Raw genomic sequence first — 22,395 nt, forward strand, 5'->3', positions numbered from 1 at the left:
TTATCGTACTTTATATGCATATATTTCAAAAATGAGAAATGCTACAACCTTCCAATATTTTTTGTTATATTGTGCACGTTTTTGCGCACATTTACATATATAAAACTCTAAAAAAAGCGTAATATGAAAAGGCACAAATATTAGGAGAATGTGACCTACGCGTTTCCGAGATTTTCGGCCGAGAATCGGCGCGCGGACGGAATAAAAATATTTTTTTCAAATATTCACCATAAATCGAGATACTGTTCTAGAGACTTGCAATATGTTTTAAATTTAAGATAAATGATTGAATATTACTAGATTGTAAGATTTTTATGTTATATATGCGTTTTTTGACCTTTTCGGTTGAGTCAAAGTTGGACCGATTCGTAGTTTTTTTCTACTTATCGTACTATGCAAATATTTCAAAAATGAGAAATGCTACAACCTTCCAATATTTTTTGTTATATTTCGCATGTTTTTGCGCACATTTCCATATATAAACCTTTAAAAAATGCGTAATATGAAAAGGCTTAAATATTAGGAGAATGTGACCTACGCGTTTCCGAGATTTTCGGCCGAGAATCGGCGCGCGGAGGGGAAAAAAATATCTTTTTCAAAAATTCACCATAAATCGAGATACTGTTCTAGAGACTTGCAATTTGTTTTAAAATGAAGATAAATGATTGAATATTACTAGACTGTAAGATTTTTATGTTATAAATGCGTTTTTTGACCTTTTCGGTTGAGTCAAAGTTGACCGATCGTAGTTTTTTTCGTACTTATCGTACTTTATATGCAAATATTTCAAAAATGAGATATGCTACAACCTTCCAATATTTTTTGTTATATTGTGCATGTTTTTTTTTTTTGCGCACATTTCCATATATAAACCAAATTTAAAACAAGCGTAATATGAAAAGGCTCAAATATAGGAGAATGTGACCTACGCGTTCGGATATTTTCGGCCGAGAATCGGCGCGCGCGGAGGGGAAAAAATATTTTTTTCAAAAATTCACCATAAATCGAGATACTGTTCTAGAGACTTGGAATTTGTTTTAAAATGAGGATAAATGATTGAATATTACTAGACTGTAAGATTTATATGTTATAAATGTGTTTTTTGACCTTTTCGGTTGAGTCAAAGTTGACCGATCGTAGTTTTTTTCGTACTTATCGTACTTTATATGCAAATATTTCAAAAATGAGAAATGCTACAACCTTCCAATATTTTTTTTTTTATATTTTGCATGTTTTTGCGCACATTTCCATATATAAAACCTTTAAAAAAAAGCGTAATATGAAAAGGCTCAAATATTAGGAGAATGTGACCTACGCGTTTCCGAGATTTTGGCGGCCGAGAATCGGCGCGCGGAAGGGAAAAACATATTTTTTTTAAAAATTCACCATAAATCGAGATACTGTTCTAGAGACTTGCAATATGTTTTAAAATTAAGATAAATGATTGAATAATACTAGACTGTAAGATTTGTATGTTATAAATGCGTTTTTTGACCTTTTCGGTTGAGTCAAAGTTGACCGATCGTAGTTTTTTTCGTACTTATCGTACTTTATATGCAAATATTTCAAAAATTATAAATGCTACAACCTTCCAATATTTTTTGTTATATTTTGCATGTTTTTGCGCACATTTCCATATATAAAACTATAAAATAAGGGTAATATGAAAAGGCACAAATATTAGGAGAATGTGACCTACGCGTTTCGGATATTTTCGGCCGAGAATCGGCGCGCGGAGGGAATAAAAATATTTTTTTCAAATATTCACCATAAATCGAGATATTGTTCTAGAGACTTGCAATTTGTTTTAAAGTGAAGGTAAAATGATTGAATATTACTAGACTGTAACGATAAATTTGCGTTACCCCCCAAAAAAAAAATAATTTATAATTAATATATATATATATTATATTATATCTATAATATATATAATATATCTATTCTATTAAAGTATTAATTATATATATATATATTATAATATATATATATATTTAAATATATTATAATATTAAAATATTTTTTTTTTTGGGTATTATAAAATATTTTTTTTTTGGGGTAAGCAAAAAGAAGAAGGTGTCACCTGCATTCCTTTTATTTAGTATTGGTACCAGAATCGAAGAATGTAATATATATACGTATAAAAAAAAATTATATATATATATATATATATATATATATATATATAATTTTTTTTTATAATTTTTTTTTATACGTAAAATATATATATTACATTCTTCGATTCTGGTACCAATACATAAATAAAAGGAATGCAGGTGACACTTCTCTTTTCGCACACAATGAAATGTCTTATTATTATTTTATCATGCACACTTCATATATATAAAAAAATTGTAATAAATATAAAAACTAAATATAAAATAAATGCAGAATACTCACTCGTAATCCTGACTCTTTGTTCTATTCTTGTTTTCTCCCTCCTCCATTGAAGAGTCTTGCATTTTTTTCCACTCGACATGACGAGGTACAGGTGGAGGAGGGAGACGCGCGCCCTTACTGCTGATGGACCCGGCGGCCCCGTGCGCCCTCCGCTGTCGGTTTAGGGGGCGCGCTCCAATACATGACCTTAGTGTGGTACTTTCGGTCACACTCCCCTATCCTGCAAAGAGCAACTTTGCAGAGACGACAGAAGAACCCGGGTGTCTCTCCTTCTGCCATTCATATGGCACACCCTGGCACCGTTTCTGCCTTCGCCCTTCTAAGGGCCTCCAGTATGTGTTCCCCTGGCTGCAGCCGACACGCAGGTCCACTACCCGACGAGAAGCGGTGATGGCGGGGCCGGCAGCAAGAGGGGCGGTCGTCGTCAGCAGGGGCGGCGGCAGCAGGGGCGTCGTTCAGCAGGGGCGTGGCGGCAGCAGGGGCGGCGGCAGCAGGGGCGTCGTCAGCAGGGGCGGCGGCAGCAGGGTGGGGCGTCGTCAGCAGGGGCGTCGTCAGCAGGGGCGTCGTCAGCAGGGGCGGCGGCAGCAGGGGTCGCGGCGGAGGTCGAGCGAAGTTGGCCCTCCTATCTGCCCTTATCCTCTTGGGGCAGATCTGCAGCTCGGGGCAGGGGTCAGTTATGGAAGGCCACTCATCGGGATCGAAGTTGATGAGGGCATTCCCGGCTACCTCTAGGAACTGTATGTGGTCAACCTCGGAAGATTGTCACCGCGGTACCCACAGTACAGTATGTAGGCATTTTGGAGGGCCAACTGAAGGATGTATTTGAGGAGCTTCTGTGTCCACCTTCTGGTTCTCCTGGCGAAGGGATAGTACTGGATGAGCTGATCAAAGAGATCAACTCCTCCCATGTGCCTGTTGTAGTGCCCAATGACAGTAGGCCGCTCGGTACAAAACTCCTCAAACACAACTCGGCCCTGTCGCCGTGTCTTCTTCCGCTGTACGATCTCTTCTTGGAATGGGTTCATGACTCGTCGTAATCATGGGGACGAGTCGGACACCCTTCCAACAGAGACGAAGACAGCGCCCTTCCGCCGCCACTCTGTCTCTCCTCTTGCCAGGTGTTGCGGATGACTAGCGAACCTCTTGAGGACATTCGGGGCCCCACGCACCAACCGAAGGGTACCACTGACGTGAACACCTGCTTCATACAGTTCCTGGGCCAGGGATACCGAGTTATAATAATTATCCATAAACAGGTGATATCCCTGGTTACGGAAACGTCCCACAAGGTTGAATACAGTGTCACGCAGCGTGGAGAAGACCCCGGTATACACTGAAAAGTCCACAACGTATCCAGTGTTGGCCTCGGTAATGAGAAAGAATTTCACACCATATTTCTTTGGCTTCTTGGGGTTATACACTTTTATACTAAGACGTCCTTTGTAAGGCATCATCCCCTCATCCAAAGACAGGTTCTTTCCAGGAATCACGAGATTACTACACCGCTCACGGATATAATCCAACACTGTACGCACTAAAATGAGGCGATCACTGTTATTCCGGGGTATGGCCCTTCGGTTGAAGGCGTTGAAGTACCTGTCCATCGCCAGGAAATTATCACGGGACATAACGCCAGGCACATTCGGCATACATAAAAAGGAATTTCTCCTCCAATATTGCCTGACGTCGACAGCAGGTGTCAAACCAAAAATAAATTGTGGAGCCCCAAAAAATGTGCCATGTCAATGAGGTTGCAACCCCGCCAGTAATACGACAAGGTCGTCTTCAGCTCATACCGGCAGTACCGAGCATAGTCCACCGTCTCGTGTACCAGGTATTCCAGCAATCCCCGCGTCAGGAAAAGCTGGATGAACCCCAAAACAGTCAGGGGTACTGGTACGGTCATCCCAGGGGTTGCCGTGAAGGGGTGCATGTTAGGAGGGGTGGGGTCCTCCGTCCAACCCTCGTCACTCTCCGACGACCGACCTTCACCTAGGCTGGCGCGACGAGCCGACCTTCTACGTGCCCGTGCGCTGCGCGCGCACGGGTGCGGGCACGATGCACACTACCCCCCCCGTTGGCCCATCACCCTCACTTAGGCCCCTCACTTTCTGTATCGTCCTCTGCGATAAAACTTGAGCCCGTATCCCCACCCTCCCCCTCCTCCTCAGATTCCCCCTCGTATGCACTGAATTCGAGCTCACTTTCGGGATGTGAGCCTCGAACGGACATTGGGGGCAAATATTCATCCTCACTTTCATCGGGACTGATGTCCTCATCACTCGATGACCATCCGCCATCAAAATGAGGACTTGCGACATGTTCCCGATCAAGCTCCGAAAGATATTCGTCTATGTCCCTTGGTTGGAGGCCTCCCAAATGCCTACGAATGCCCCTAAGGATGCCCACATGCTTCCTAGGGGTAACCAAAGGCAAACGATGTGTTCCCGAAACACTTTCAGCCACACGTGGCCGCACAGAATAGCCTTGAGGCGCGGGGTCATGCTGGGTGCTTGGCCCCTCGCCAGCATCCAGGTCCAAAACTCGCCTTACACGATCCCTTCCGACGGGTAAAACGCGCCTTTCACGGTTCACACGTCGTTGAGACATATCTAGGAATGTCCTGTAGCAATACAAATGCTCAAAGTCTCGCACAAGTCCAGAAAAACACGCTTTTCACGAAAGATCGCTCTCGGATGGTGCGCTACTGATGCTGGCTGGAGCGAGAAGAAGGGATATCGCGCATGCGCACCTGGGTCACGCTTCAAAAACAAAACAAGGCCTTGATCCCGTGGAACTCCAGCATTCCCCAAGGCGCGTGATTCAAAAGTTTTAGGCTGGTAGGCCTATAAGTATTTTTCCGCGAATTTTAAAAAAAACTTTCGTATGTCGACGTAAAATACGTCCAGTCGGCACCCGACAGACAATTTATCTCGACGTAAAAAATACGTCCAGTCGGCGTTTAAGGGTTTAATTATAAATTTAAAATTTAATTTTTTAATTTATTAATTGTTATTATTATTATTATTATTATTATTATTATTATTATTATTATTATTATTACTGATGTTGTAGTTGTTGTTTCGAAATGTGCTGATGGGTCATGCATGAAAAGACACGAATGGATTATTATGAAGTAACTCTTTACTGTTAGCTTCAGATTCAAATGTTCTCACATAATTTTACTTGCGAATCAAGCAATCGTCGATGTCGAAAAAGCGACGTTTAATAAAATGTTAGCCAGAGCTGCAAGACTAAAAGCACACGAAAGAAAAAAAAAAAGAAATAAAATTCACCCTTCGCTTCCCCTCGCCCGTGTATCTTCGGTGAAAGCTGGACTACAGTCAAGTGGGATTAACAAAGCCGGTGAAGCTGCCCTCGAGTGGCATACAAGAGGACCAGTAGAACTAAGCTCAACCAAATAGAGTCGACCCAGCTGAACAGACCTCGAGTGGGATAGAATAGAATAGAGTGAGATGGAACTGATTTCGTGTGGGATAAATGCCGTGGTTACAAGTGTCAAAAAAGAAAAGGAGGAAGGGAAATAAATGAGAGCATAAGGGATTAATTTATTTATGAATGAAATTAGGCTGCCAAGCCAAACACGGGTTCTGTCGGCCATTCAGCTCTTGGGACAGGGAAAAAAGCGGATTGGAGTGGTTGCACAACAAGGTAAAGAGGTCCAGCAAAAATAGGAAGTAAAATGCTTGAATCTAATGGAGGAACTGGGAAAAAAGCCAACTGTTTCACAAAGAAGTAACAGTCAGAGGTGTTAGACAGCAATACAGAACAAAGAAAGCGGGGACGACATCAATGAAGATTTGGCCAGGCTAACATCCTCTCCCCATGGCCAGAGAAGGCTACTTATTAGCCATTATGATCCTGTATCACTATCATAAGCTTTTACGCTACATAACTGCTTTCACGAACGTGAATTGTACTAAGAAAACTATCTATGAAAATATAATCTGAATAGTTGGAATCAGATCTCAAAGGATTGTTCATCTCCAGTCTAATGTATGTAATACATATCTCACCCAACGCTAAACCGTGTTCTTATGTGTCCATTATTCTTTCTCGCTGTGAATATCATAAGAATTCATCTCAAACCGTGTTACTCTAAGGCTGTACCGTCAAGTTTTACCATTTTACCAGAAAAGAGTTTTCGCGCCAAGGATACGATACTGGTGGCAAAACAAATAGCGTTCTTTTCACAGCTTCGTTTTGTCAACTATATTGGCTTCGCGGTGGAAACATGGATGTAGAATGACTGAATATGTGAGAAAAGGTGCCCATGACATGGGCTTTACATTTTGAAGATTTTAAATCATCTTAGCCCAGTGCTTGCTACGAAGTAACGGGAAAATGGCATATATATTACATCGACATCACACGAACGCACACACATAATATGAAAAAATCTATTCAGTTCAAAGACTGTAAAGCACTGTGATTCTGAGCGAGGATTTTTACAGTGTGTTGTCAAACAATAAAATGAAGTTACACAGCTCAGAAAATGTTGAGAACTCTGGAATATTTATAATATTTTGTAACAATAAAATTCTTCCGGAAGCTTTACGGATTTAACGATTAGGCTGAAGAGTGAAGCATCGAATTGATTTAATGAGTAAAAGATAAAATTTATATGATTTTAAATATGAAATTATGCCGTTTTTGAGTAAGGACTTGTCCTATTATTCATGTGATTAACTTTACCTGAAAAAGAGTAGCTAAACAATTTTGTATTTTATATATTTTGCATAATTTTGCTACAACGTATCCCTGGGTGCTAAATTTTCCTCACGTAGCAACTCCGAACTGGAATTTGTATTTAACAGGCCGTATTTAATACGCCTTTTTTTTTAATGATGAGTTTTCGTAGTAATTTCAAGAATAATTCAAAATTCATAATCGCCAAGACTTCGGGTTAATCATTCTTTTTTCTAATGACTGATCAACTGGTTAATCTAATCATAAATTAGTTCATTTGGAAACATCAATGTAAATTAATTAGATTTCCGCACTTGTTTCTTTATAAGTGATGAGATACAAACGGATATATTTTTTCCAAACTGTAATGTGCATAGGTCGCTTTGTATTAAAAGATAGAAAACTATAAGGATTCGAATTTCTGTGAATACGTACATATATATATATTTATATTTATAATCAATGGATAACTTTACTATAGTAATTACATGTTTCTATTCGTAATGGTAAATGTTTCTATGTTTATTCAACAAAGCTTAATAAAAAATACGGATAATTCATATATTGATTTTTTATAACCTAACAAGAAAGTAAGAGGTTTTGTCTCGAAGAGATTGCCCAAATGTGAAATGAAGAAATAATTAGATATGGAAAAACGGAAAAGAAGATAAATGAATAACGCGAAGTTAAAGAAACTGGAGGTGAAAATAAGAGCAAGGACACTTAGACCAATGACTGTGGATGGAAACGGTGTGGAGACTTGGGTATCTTTTGAACGGAAGGGTGGCTGAGCAGAGAGAAGGGCTCAGGAAATATGATGTAAAACTGCTGAATTTTTCCCTGAGACTGGGAACCAACACCATCTTCCTTAGGAGACTATACTCTTGTTTTTTTTTTCATCTGTCCATCCGCCTGTGGTGTTTTGTATGGTAACACTGCGTCCCGGGCTTTAGATAGTTACATTCAGCTTACAATCAACGATTATAATAATATCCTATTTCGAATATTAACGGTGTAATTCGCATACAGTAAATTATTAAAACACTTTTCAGTTGCAAATGTACACCCAGATATCCTTTTATTTATCTAAAACTTACAAATAGCGTAACTATCTAAAGCCCGGGACGCAGTGTTACCATACAAAAACACCACAGGCGGATGGACAGATGAAAAAAAACTGAGTGTAGTTAAGAGAAAGCTCGTCTCAAGGAAAGTATTCTGGTCGGAAGTTGTTTGGTTCGCCTAGACTAAGCGGGCCTCATTCCAACACGGGCCTGAGGTTTGGTGTCAAAGGGAGTATGAGGACTGATTTGGACCTCAGAGCTCAAAAAATCCGAACGAGAAACTTTGGTTACACTATCTTTCTATTAATCTATCCGGCGTGTTCGTGATGCATACTTAAGATTTTATTACAATTTAGGCATTTTGTAGATTTTATTACAATTTTGACATTTTGTAGATTCTACCACAAGATTCAATCACAATTTGGGCATTTTGTAGATTCTATAACAATTTTGACATTTTGTAGATTCTACCACAAGATTCGATAACAATTTGGCCATTTAGTAGATTCTATTACAATTTTGACATTTTGTAGATTCTACCACAAGATTCGATTACAATTTGGCCATTTTGTAGATTCTATTACAATTTTGACATTTTGTAGATTCTACCACAAGATTCTATCAAAATTTGGGCATTTTGTAGATTCTATTACAATTTTGACATTTTACAGATTCTACCATAAGATTCGACACCAATTGGCCATTTTGTAGAAGATTCTTAATTTACAATTTTGGACATTTTGTAGATTTATACCAAAAGGATTCGATTACAATTTTGGGCATTTGTAGATTCTATTACAATTTTTGAATTTGTAGATTTACCACCGATTTTCGAACAATTTGGGCCATTTTGTAGATTCTATTACAATTTTGACATTTTGTAGATTTCTAACAAAGAGGCGATTACAATTTGGGCCATTTTGTAGATTCTATTACAATTTTGATATTTTGTAGATTTACCACAAGATTCTTTTATCTACAATTGGCCATTTTGCTATTTGATTATTACAATTTTGACTTTTGTAGATTCTACCACAAGATTCATCACATTGGCCATTTTGTAGATTCATTACAATTTGCTTTTGTAGAGTCTATTTTACAATTTTGATGTAGATTCTACCACAAGATTCGATCATAACTTGGCCATTTGTAGATTCTATTACAATTTGACATTTTGTAGATTCTACACAAGATTCTCAATCACAATTTTGGCCATTTGTAGATTCTATTACAATTTTGACATTTTGTAGATTCTACCACAAGATTCGATCACAATTTGGCCATTTTGTAGATTCTATTACAATTTTGACATTTTGTAGATTCTACCACAAGATTCGATCACAATTTGGGCATTTTGTAGATTCTATTACAATTTTGACATTTTGTAGATTCTACCACAAGATTCGATCACAATTCTGGGCATTTTTTTAGATTTTTTTTTTTTTTTTATTTTTATCACAAGATTCTATCACAGTTTGGGCATTTTGTAGATTCTACCACAAGATTCTATCATAATTTGGGCATATTGTAGATGCTATCACAAGATTCTATTACAATTTTGACATCTTGTAGATTTAATCACAAGATTCTATCACAATTTGGGCATTTAGTAGACTTAATCACACGATTCTATCACGATTTGGGCATTTTTAGATTCTATCACAAGATTCTATCACAATTTGGCATATTGCAGATTCTACACAAGATTCTATCGTAATTTGGGCATTTTGTAGATTCTATTACAATTTTGACATTTTGTAGATTCTACCACAAGATTCGATTACAATTTGGGCATTTTGTAGATTCTATTACAATTTTGATATTTTGTAGATTCTACCACAAGATTCGATCATAACTTGGCCATTTTGTAGATTCTATTACAATTTTGACATTTTGTAGATTCTACCACAAGATTCGATTACAATTTGGCCATTTTGTAGATTCTATTACAATTTTGATATTTTGTAGATTCTACCACAATATTCAATCACAATTTGAGCATTTTGTAGATTCTATTATAATTTTGACATTTTGTAGATTCTACCACAAGATTCTATCACAATTTGGCCATTTGTAGATTCTTATTACAACATTTTTGATTATTTTTGTAGATTCTTAAACCAACAAAGACTCGATCATAACTTGGCCATTTTGTAGATTCTATTACAATTTTGACATTTTGTAGATTCTACCACAAGATTCTATCACAATTTGGCCATTTTGTAGATTCTATTATTTTCATTTTCACATTTTGAGGATTTTGGCTACACAGATTCGATAACACAATTTGCCATTTTTGTAGATTCTGTTACAATTTTGATTTTATTTTGTGAGATTCTACCACAGAATTCGATCATAAAACTTGCCATTTTGTAGATTCTATTACAAATTTTTGACATTTTGTTGTAGATTAACCACAAAGATTCCTATCACAATTTGGCCATTTTTGGTAGATTCTATTAAACAAGTTGATTTTATTTTGTAGAATCCTTTTGCCACAAGATCGATCATAACTTGGCCATTTTGTAGTTTTATTAACAATTTTGACATTTTGTAGAATCTACAACAAGAATTCTAATCACAAATTTTGGCCATTTTGTAGATTCTATTACAATTTTGACATTTTGTAGATTTTACCACAAGAATTCGATCACCAACATTTGCGGGCCAATTTTTAGATTTTAGCACAAGATTCTAAACAGTACAGGTTTTGGGCATTTGTAGATTCATTATTTTTACATTTTGACATTTTGTAGATCTACCACAAGATTCGATCACAATTCGGGCATTTTGTAGATTCTATTACAATTTTGACATTTTGTAGATTCTACCACAAGATTCGATCACAATTCGGGCATTTTTTAGATTTTATCACAAGATTCTATCACAGTTTGGGCATTTTGTAGATTCTACCACAAGATTCTATCATAATTTGGGCATATTGTAGATGCTATCACAAGATTCTATTACAATTTTGACATCTTGTAGATTTAATCACAAGATTCTATCACAATTTGGGTATTTAGTAGACTTAATCACACGATTCTATCACGATTTGGGCATTTTTAGATTCTATCACAAGATTCTATCACAATTTGGGCATATTGCAGATTCTACCACAAGATTCTATCGTAATTTGGGCATTTTGTAGATTCTATTACAATTTTGACAATTTGTAGATTCTCTACAAGATTCTATCACGATTTGGGCATTTTTTAGATTCTACCACAAGACTCTATCACAATTTGGGCATATTGTAGATTCTATCACAAGATTCTATTACAATTTTGACATCTTTTAAATTTAATCACAAGATTCTATCACTATTTAGGGATTTAGTAGATTTTATCACAAGATTCTATCACGATTTGGGCAATCTGTAGATTCTATGACAAGATTCTATCACAATTTGGGCATTTTGCAAAATCAGAAAATGTGATGGGAGGAGCCTCTAGTGAAAATTAACGAAATCCTCCGTTTGATGATAACCAGGCTTTGGAATTCTCTCTTTGCTGCCGTTTTTCCTGTTTCCTCCGATCACTCGCCTGCTTGGACATGTGTTTGTCACTTAATGTTTGTCTTAATCTCGCCGGGGCTAAACAAAAAATAAAAATAAAAAAAAAGGTTGGTTTGGGTGGCCGTTAGATTTTCTGTCCCAAGGGTACTTGTGTTAACGGTCGCCATCGTAAACACCAAAGAAAGAGCAAGCTAAACAAAATGATTTCCCTCTTACAATAATAACCAAACATGTATCTATGATATAGCTGGCAGCAGACAGAAAATGAAGCAAATATATAACAGTCAACATAACAGCAATAGTAATCAATAATTAGTTAATAAGAAATTAACAACAAATCTGCCAAAGGAATTTTTTCATGATCTGACAGAGACAGCCATAACTACTATTCAAATCCTTCAAACTCCACACTACTAAAGAGTCCTACTCGCATTTACTTATGTTCAAAGTGTCTCCTACTTTTTTTTTAAGGAAATGAGATCATAGCATCAATCGACGAACAATAATCACGAAGTTGCAATAATTAGAACTAACATTAGATAATGGATTCCTACTTAGTTCCATTCTTCAAAAACAATGTCGTTGCAAACAAGAAAAACAAAAAACAAAAAAACGATGCAGAAACAGAAACAGAACAAATAAACTGAATAGCAGAAGACAACAAGGGCTGCGTCACAGGTTGTCCGGGTGAGGCTGCATATTGATAACGAGAAACGCCAGAACATCCACGACAACCGGATGATAAACGATGACATTTTAGTCCACAGCTCTCTCTCTCTCTCTCTCTCTCTCTCTCTCTCTCTCTCCAGGCATGCAACCTCTCAACTGTACTAGAACGAGGGTAAATGGAGTCCAGCAACCGCAAGAATTCGGACAAAGGAAAATAAGAAAACTCTTGCACGCTGAGTTTTATGAAGTGTTATGAATATGAAAAACTTCCATTTTATGGGCATCATTGCTACCACCACTACTACTACTACTTTTGTCATGAGTTACATCCGCTAATGAAGTAGGGAGGTTATGACGTCACTCATGAACGGATAAACATCTTTCGATAAATCTTGGTGGAGACTTTGACCAGGTGACCACTCCAGATGACTAATTCTTGTTGTATACAAATGAGTAATCAACCACTTTTAGTGTGAAAGGGGATCTAAGGACCATGGTCATATAATTCTTGTTATTTACCAATGAGTAATTGACAACTGTTAGTGTGAAAGGGAACAAAAGGAGTGTTCTGATATTCTGCAAGGGTGTTGAGTGAGATTAGGAAGAGAACAGACACTTTCCCCAGACCTACTGAAAGGAGGCAAGGAATAAGGGTGGAATCCCTCCTTCGTCAGTTGGCATCCATTGAGGTGGAAGCCCTAGAGCCGCCAAGCAGCTGTGTAGAGGGAACAAGAAGTTAGAGGAAACTTGGAGAAACTTCTCCTTAGTCTTAAAAGAGAAAAAAGCAGGGAGTCTGGTGCTGACATTTGTCATGGTGACATCAACTATAGATTTTACAACAATAGCAATGATGTTAATAGCAATAACGATACTGAAACCTGTAATAATAACACCAATTATAACTGACAAGATCACCTTGTTATTAATAACAAGGACAAGAATTGTAATGATAATGGCGATAATGATGAAACAACTAGATAAAACCCATGATGATGATGTTCACCACGACATGCATCCAATATCAGGCCACCCCACGCGCCATCCACAACCCCCCCCCCCCCCCCACACAACAAAAAAAAAAAAAAAAAAAAAAAAAAAAAAAAGAGGCATAGTAACACCCACATATCTTTCCTGAAACGCGCAAGATCGGGGAGCCAATTAAGGGTTTCCAGTGAATAACTTTTATTTGAAAACTCATAATGAGCAGTCGGAAGAACAGAGGACCAAGGAAAATAATTGGAGTCTTGTTTCTTTAACGATGAACGATGAACAAGGGACGTTCCCTTTATTCCGTGCGTAGGCGCGTGCACACACTCAGAATACATACATACACACACATCATACATACATACAAACACACGCAAACACACACACACACACACACATATATATATATATATATATATATATATATATATATAGATATATATATATATATATATATATATATATTATATGAATGATGTATGTATATGTATGTATGTAACTGAATCACAAAAGTTTGGAACGTGATAAATCCATTAATAAAGGTATAAGCCACGAAGGAAAAATAAACAACGGAGTTCCTGCAAGATCTTTCGACGTTCAAAGTCCTTTACTCGGCAGATAAATTGACTTACATGAGGAATTGACAGTACAGGAAAGCTCATATAACTGACAGATAGGGATTATAAGGAGATTAGTACCTAGAATCCGGCACACCTGGAGAAAGAGTAACCTTTCCAAACAAGCATAAACATGGGTACAATTTAAGAAAAAAAAAAAAAAGATTAACTCAATCTGCTCAGACACAAGGATAAGACAATTAAAGGATCATATAGGGTGACAGCTATTCAGAACTTTGGTAAACAAAAACTTATTCACAATACCTATTCACAATACATATTAAACATACATATACAACGAAGATATCTCTAAGGCAACTAATTTGTATTTATGTCTGTAATTATATCTTTGAGGTCATTGTTAAACATGTTACAAATACAAGGGTCTAAATGAGACAGGCCACGACTAATATTAAAATTACAATGTGAAGTAAGTTGTATTATAGTAAATTCTAAAAGATTTCGTAATAAGACATCTTTTGACCTTGCAATTACTGAACTACCAATCCAATTTATTCGGTGGTTGTTTTCGCTTAAATGAATGAATATTGCATTAGATGTCTGCCCAGTTTTTACAGAATATCTATGCTGGCTTAATCTTGCTTCTAAGCCCTTGCTCGACTGTCCGAGATAGAAAGAAGGGCAGTCCATACATGGAATTTTATATATTATGTTGTTGCTTTCCCTGGGACCATTTTTTATTTTTGATTAACATTCCTTTTAGTGTGTTATTATATGAAAAAACAAGGTTGGCCTTTAATGATTTAATGGTTTCAAATCCGTTAAAATAAGGTAAACTAAGAATGTTCTTAGACTTTTATTTCTCCGTGTTACTTACACTATAAAACTTTTTGTTGGCTTTATTATAACAAATATCTAATGTATGTGAAGGATAACATAAATCTTTCCCTATTTTTCTTATGTATTCAATTTCTTGATCCAAATATTGGGGACTGACAATGCGGAATGCTCGTAAAAACATATAAGAAAAAATGGATATTTTTGATGTTAAGATGGTGGCTCGAATAGAAATGAACATAAGTGAAGTTTCCTATAAATGCTGAATTTACATTGAAATGGTTCTCTGTGTATCAAAACATCTAAGAAAGGGAGGCAATTGTCTTTTTTTAATTCTAGAGTAAACTTAATCGAGGGTACCTGGTTATTTAATTTAGAGATTAAATCATTTACATCAATACCAGCAGGCAGAACAATTAAAATATCATCAACATATCTATACCACTTTACAGGAATATAAATGATATTAGGTAAGTAGCGTTTTTCAAAGAATTCCATGTACAAGTTTGAGAAAAGTGGTGATAGAGGGTTTCCCATTGTCATGCCAAAAATTTGTTGATAAAATTTACCATTGAATATAAACTTACAATCACAAATGCACAACCTAGTGAGTGAAATAATGTGACTTATAGGTCGAGGTAATTCATGCTGAGTTAGTTCATTACTAAGATATTCTAAAATAGAGTCTATAGGGACTTTAGTAAAAAGAGAACATACATCAAAACTAACGAATCTATCAGTGGGGCAAAGAGTAATTTTGTTTAATTTATCAACTAAATCAAGAGAATTATATATATTAGAATCGGAGATGGTTCCAAGTAACAGGGACAAGATCTTAGAGATATATTTCGAAAGAGGCCGCATAGGGTTATTTTCTTTGTGCGTTTTGACTAATCCCTACAGGTAAGGTAGCGAAGGAGATTTGACTGACAATTTACCCAGTAGTTCTGTTTTATCTTTAAGGATATTTTTCACTCTGCTATTAAAGTTTTTTATGACTTGATCAAGGGGATTTTTTGTTAGTTATTATAAGTCACATCATCATCCAGTAGGGCTTGCATAAGTAATATGTAGTCAGCTTTATCTAAAATTACTATACTATTTGACTTATCAGCTTTTGTAATGTGGATAGTATTGTCCTTTTTAAGATCGGTCAAACTTTTCTTATAGCGAGCAGGGAAGTTACTTTCAAAACGCACAAAGAAAATAACCCTATGCGGCCTCTTATCAGTACTGTTGGTTCAATTTCATATAAACTTTCGAAATAAATCACTAAGATCTTGTCCCCGTTACTTGGAACCATCTCCGATTCTAGTATATATAATTCTCTTGATTTAGTTGATAAATTAAACAAAATTACTCTTTGCCCCACTGATAGATTCGTTAGTTTTGATGTTTGTTCTCTTTTTACATCATTATAGACTCTATTTTAGAATATCTTAGTAATGAACTAACTCAGCATGAATTACCTCTACCTATAAGTCACATTATTTCACTCACTAGGTTGTGCATTTGTGATTGTAAGTTTATATTCAATGGTGAATTTTATCGACAAATATTTGGCATGACAATGGGAAACCCTTTATCACCACTCCTCTCAAACTTGTACATGGAATTCTTTGAAAAACGCCTTACCTAATATCATTTATATTCCTGTAAAGTGGTATAGATATGTTGATGATATTTTAGCTGTTCTGCCTGCTGGTATTGATGTAAATGATTTACTCTCTAAATTAAATAACCAGGTACCCTCGATTGAGTTTACTCTAGAATTGAAAAAAGACAATTGCCTCCCTTTCTTAGATGTTTTGAACTACACAGAGAACCATTTCAATGTAAATTCAGCATTTATAGGAAACCAACCAACTTCACTTATGTTCATTTCTATTCAGGCCACCATCTTAACATCAAAAATATCCATTTTTTCTTCTATGTTTTTACGAGCATTGCGCATTGTCAGTTCACAATATTTGGATCAAGAAATTGAATACATAAGAAAAATAGGGAAAAATTTGTTATCCTTCACATATATTAGATATTTGCTATAATAAAGCCCACAAAAAGTTTTATAGTGTAAGTAACACGGAGAAAGAAAATTCTAAGAACATTCTCAGTTTACCTTATTTTAACGGATTTGAAACCATTAAATCATTGTTAAAAGCCTTTAAGGTCAACCTTGTTTTTTCATATAATAACACACTAAAAGGAATGTTAATCAAAAATAAAAAATGGTCCCAGGGAAAGCAACAACATAATATATAAAATTCCATGTATGGACTGCCCTTCTTTCTATCTCGGACAGTCGAGCAAGGGCTTAGAAGTAAGATTAAGCCAGCATAGATATTCTGTAAAAACTGGGCAGACATCTAATGCAATATTCATTCATTTAAGCGAAAACAACCACCGAATAAATTGGATTGGTAGTTCAGTAATTGCAAGGTCAAAAGATGTCTTATCACGAAATCTTTTAGAATCTGCTATAATACAACTTACTTCACATTGTAATTTTAATATTAGTCTGTTTCATTAAGACCCTTGTATTTGTAACATGTTTAAGAATGACCTCAAAGATATAATTACAGAATTAAATACAAGTCAGTTGCCTTAGAGATATCTTCGTTGTATATGACTGTTTAATATGTATTGTGAATAGGTACTGTGAATAAGTTTTTGTTTACCAAAGTTCTGAATAGCTGTCACCCTATATGATCCTTTAATCGTCTTGTCCTTGTGTCTGAGCAGCCTGAGTTAATCTTTTTTTTTTTTTTTTTAATTGTACCTATGTTTATGCTTGTTTGGAAAGGTTACTCTTTCTCCAGGTGTGCCGAATTCTAGGTACTAATCTCCTTATAATTCCTATCTGTCAGTTATATGAGCTTTCCTGTACTGTCAATTCCTCATGTAAGTCAATTTATCTGCTGAGTAAAGGACATCGAACGTCGAAAGATCTTGCAGAAACTTCGTTGTTTATTTTTCCTTTGTGGCTTATACCTTTATATCATATATATATATATATATATATATATATATATATATATATATATATATATATATATATATATATATATATATATATATGTATGTATATTATATATGTGTATAAATATGTATAAATATATAGATATATACACATATATAGATATATATCTATGTAGGTACGTACACACATATATATAATGCGACATCCAAAAAACGCAATGCAAACAACGAAAAACATCCCCTTTATTCGTTCATGTCATGTAACTTAATCATACGATCCCCCAAATTCAATATCTATTATCAGTGGAGCAATAACTCCCAATATCTCCAGTAGTAATAAGCGAAGCTCTACACCCTACTGCCCACTGAAGCATTCAATATGATGCATTATATGCAGAATTTCCTGCTCATTTGCTATTACTCACTTTATTGTTTTCCATATAATGTCCAGGCATTCGTAAGGAACAAGTAAAATGGGTCTTTTCACCTTATCAAACAGTATTCAATATCTGGGAAAATAAATCTAAAATAAATACACTCTTTCAGTTCATTTCTTTAAAATAAAATAGAATGTGGAATTTAGGTCAAGAGCCGAGGACTGGGACCTATGAGGTCATTCAGCACTGAAACAAAAATTGCCAGTGAAAAGGCTTGAAATGTGTAACAGGAGGAAAACCTCGCAGTTGCACTAAGAAACAATTGTTAGGAGAAGAAGACTGAAGTAAGAGAATATGAACGGAGGTAGAGTAAATGGAGCCGGAGGGACGCTGCAAAGAACTTTAAGTAATGCCCACAGTCCACCTAAGAACCCGCCTCCCCCCACCCCCCGCCCACCCAGCCCCAACATCCTCTACCCCCCCCCCCCCCCCACCCCCCCCCCCCCCCCCACCACGGAAAATCCAAAATAAAGATAATATTTATATCAACTCCTCCAAAATAAGAAAGCTGTTTGAATGGAGGGAGATATTGAGCCACCAAGAATCAAGATAATATAATTTGTATGCCATGTTTAATTTGCGATTTCAAGCCCAAAATCTTGTTCCATTTGTATTTCTTATATTACCTAATGGGGAAGATTTACGAAGCCCCTTATTAACTCTTCGAAAGAAAGAAGGCATGTGTATAATAACATCGACACACTATCAAGTTTTCTAGTTATGTTGTTTGTAGATCTTGGTTGTGACGTCATCAGAATGTTTATTCTTCGTAAAGGTTTATGGCACATATTGCTGGCCTTAGTTTGAGTAGGGCTCTGATTTTTATTGCTGTTTCTGTCACCCAGCTCTCTCTCTCTCTCTCTCTCTCTCTCTCTCTCTCTCTCTCTCTCTCAGCTTTTTCCTATAAATTTTTCCCTCTCTTTCACCTTTTAACTTTACATTCTCTCTCTCTCTCTCTTTCGATGTATGGGGGTTATGTTGGATTGAATGAACAGGCACAAAGATAAGAACATATTACGTACTCATATAAAATGCGGTACCGAACTGGACATTCCATTTAATCCTATAGAGGATTAAGGAAGTCGAAGATGAATGGAAACACAAGAGAAACACACAGCAGGATCACAGGATTTAAATGGTTTGTTTGTTTTTTGTTTGTTTGTATGGTGCTTTTACGTTGCATGGAACCAGTGGTTATTCAGCAACGGGACCAACGGCTTTACGTGACTTCCGAACCACGTCGAGAGTGAACTTCTATCACCAAAAATACACATCTCTCACTCCTCAATGGAATGGCCGAGAATCGAACCCGCGACCACCGAGATGGAACGCTAATACCATACCAACCACGCCGCTGAGGCGCGGGATTTAAATGGTATGGAGAACGGAGTTTAAAGGGTTAATAAAGGCTCCTGTTTCCTACTAAGCTCTTTCTTGCCTCAAGTAGCAGCTCCAGGTTAAGGCCCATTTTATCCCTTCTGCCATTTTTTCTGACCTTGGCTAAGTAGAGACACCAGGTTGCCCTTCCTGCATTACGAAGTAATACCATAAACTAGAAAGATGTGCCTTTCTGACTGCTTACACTTTTAATTATTTTCCTAAAAATGCTTTTTATTTTATTATTTTTTTATCCAAGTGTTTATTCACTTATTTATTTATTTATTTATTTACCTATATATTTATTCATTTACTTATTTATTTATGTATTTATTTATTTATTATCTGCTTATTTATCTATTTATTTCATTTACGAATTCACTGTTTCATTTTCAATTTTGTACTTACATATACAATCTATTTGTTTATTTTCTAAATCTATCTGTTTACTTCAGAAAGCTATTTCCTTATCAGTTTCTCACAATCTTTGGCTCGACTATCTTATCTCAAATTTCCACAACGTCAGCAATCGCGCACTCAATCCACAACAACCCCGTCTTGCATCTGTGCAAGATAGGAAGGAAACCCACATGTTGACACCGATATCGAGACTGACCTGGTGAAACCTTAGCTGGGATCTGACACATTTCTCACATCGTTATTTCAGGAAAACAGAAAACTGTCGCCTGAGGTCTTGATAACGGTGTTCATTCCAAGCGTATTTCCATTGAATAAAGAATTCTGGGCAATGTCACTGAAGCAACTATCTTAATGGGAAAGGGAGAGAGTGTGAGAGAGGAGAGTAAAAGGGAGAGGAAGTGAGAGTAGCGAGAGTTTGGGAGGAAAGAGAGAGAGAGAGAGAGAGAGAGAGAGAGAGAGAGAGAGAGAGAGAGAGAGAGTTTATTGGTTGTCATTCAGTTTTCCCAGGCAGCACCCAGTTGGTCAGCTAGTACAATGTAAAAGTGACCCTAAGTATGCTTGCGTGTGGATGTTTGTGTTTACATGCTTTTCACTTATGGAAGTGTGTTATAATTTTTCTGTAATTTACAGATCTTGTATGACTTCCATGAAAGCGCACACGGCAGAGAGGTGGTCCTTTTTACTGATAAGTATGCAGCTGCAGAGTAGGAATGAGTTTTTTTCTGGGCACCCTAAGCATACTCTAAATACCAAGAATATTTATGAAAAATTCACCACTAAGTAAACCCCACAGTAGTGATGACTGGCTATTACTCCTTGAAGATCATATTGTGTTCTCCCTTGTTGTAGATTACAATTGCTTCTTGTGGTCATCGTTGCAGTGGCTTCATTGGATAATTCATTCAAAATTTGCTTCGGATTCACTCATCAGTTAATGAATACTTGACAGCTATAACTCAGTAAAAGTGTCAACCTCAAAATCTTGCATCTGTTTCTCGTAATAACTACCTTTGGTCATTTCAACGGAAATGTGCGTAGATGACCGTTGTACTTGTACAGGAAGAAAATCAGTTCCTAACTTCGTTATAAGGCCACCTGTTCCTGAAGATCTTTTAAGACTACAGTATCTTGTCGTGAACACCTACTGGAATAAAGTGTTATCCACAGCAGAAGCTGGATATCTGCCAACAAAAAACTTGACGATCACGACCAATTTTAATCAGTAATAGCTATCAAGAAGCCATAACAGACAACTGATTTCGAAACATTTTTAAAATTAATTAAACAATGAAGCCACTGCAACTATGACAACAGGAAGCTATTATAATCTATAACAAAGAACAGTATTATCCTCGAGGAACAATGGGTACAGAAACTTATCATTGCTAGAGTGGTTTTTCCTTCGGCATCTGAAGCCATTATGTATAAAGTGAAACAATGATAACTGATATCGGTTAAACGAATTTTTTTTATGATGCACGTGATCTCCAGAAGTTTCTTATTTAAAACTCCTGCTGAGCACAACAAAGACATGAACTCGAATTAATCAGGCGAGGTTGAATTCCTTCCCGTCTTCCATGGAAGGAGAATCAGTTCACTATGTTACACTGAACAGACTTGTAATGAAAGAATCCTTCATAAATGCATGGGTCAAGACCCATGGCACATCGATCAAGTTTTACTTAAGAATTTCAGAAATACGTGTTTATAGCATTGTTATTACCTTGGAATTTCAATCAGCCTTTTCTTAACCAATTCAGGAATGCCCGTTCATAGAACTGTAGTTATTATTATTATTATTTTTTTTTTTGCTCTATCACAGTCCTCCAATTCGACTGGGTGGTATTTATAGTGTGGGGTTCCGGTTTGCATCCTGCCTCCTTAGAAGTCCATCACTTTTCTTACTATGTGCGCCGTTTCTAGGATCACACTCTTCTGCATGAGTCCTGGAGCTACTTCAGCCTCTAGTTTTTCTAGATTCCTTTTCAGGGATCTTGGGATCGTGCCTAGTGCTCCTATGATTATGGGTACAGTTTCCACTGGCATATCCCATATCCTTCTTTTTTCTATTTTCAGATCTTGATATTTATCCATTTTTCCCTCTCTTTCTCTTCAACTCTGGTGTCACATGGTATTGCGACATCAATGAGTGATACTTTCTTCTTGACTTTGTCAATCAACGTCACGTCTGGTCTATTTGCACGTATCACCCTATCTGTTCTGATACCATAGTCCCAGAGGATCTTTGCCTGATCGTTTTCTATAACTCCCTCAGGTTGGTGCTCGTACCACTTATTATTATTATTATCATTAACGACCCTTTATAGATTGATTTTTTATGCGAAAGAAAACGTAAATACGATGGATATACTGGGCACTGAAATACAGTATAGATAATAAAAACGATGAAAATAGAAAATGTA

This window comes from Macrobrachium nipponense, chromosome 3 (genome assembly GCF_015104395.2).
Source record: "Macrobrachium nipponense isolate FS-2020 chromosome 3, ASM1510439v2, whole genome shotgun sequence".
NCBI lineage: Eukaryota > Metazoa > Arthropoda > Malacostraca > Decapoda > Palaemonidae > Macrobrachium > Macrobrachium nipponense.